Here is a 472-nt window from a genome sequence, read left to right as displayed (position 1 = left end):
TGCTCCCCCTGCTCACCAACCACCCTCTCCCACTTTCTGGCCCTGGCATTCCCCTACACTGGGGCATAGAACCTTCATAGGGCCAAGGGCCTCTCCTTCCATTGATGACCGACTAGGCCATCCTCTGCTATACATATGCTGCTGGACCCATTTGTCCCTCCATGTGTACTCTTTGGTTGGGGGTTTAGTCCCTGGGAGCTCTGAGGGTACTAGTTAGTTCATATTGTTCGTCCTAAGGGGCTGCAAACCCTTCAGCTCCTTGGGTCCTTTTTCTAGCTCCTTCATTGGGAACCCTGTACTCAGTCCAATGGATGGCTGTGAGCCTCTACATCTGTATTAGTCAGGTACTGTCAGAGCCTCTCAGGAGATAGCTATATCAGGCTCCTGTCAGACAGCATTTGCTTGCATCCACAATAGTGTCTGGGTTTGATGATTGAATATGGGAAGGATTCCCAGGTGGAACAGTCTCTGG

Source organism: Mastomys coucha, chromosome X (genome assembly GCF_008632895.1).
Source record: "Mastomys coucha isolate ucsf_1 chromosome X, UCSF_Mcou_1, whole genome shotgun sequence".
In the NCBI taxonomy this organism is placed as follows: domain Eukaryota; kingdom Metazoa; phylum Chordata; class Mammalia; order Rodentia; family Muridae; genus Mastomys; species Mastomys coucha.
This window is presented reverse-complemented; position numbering follows the sequence as displayed.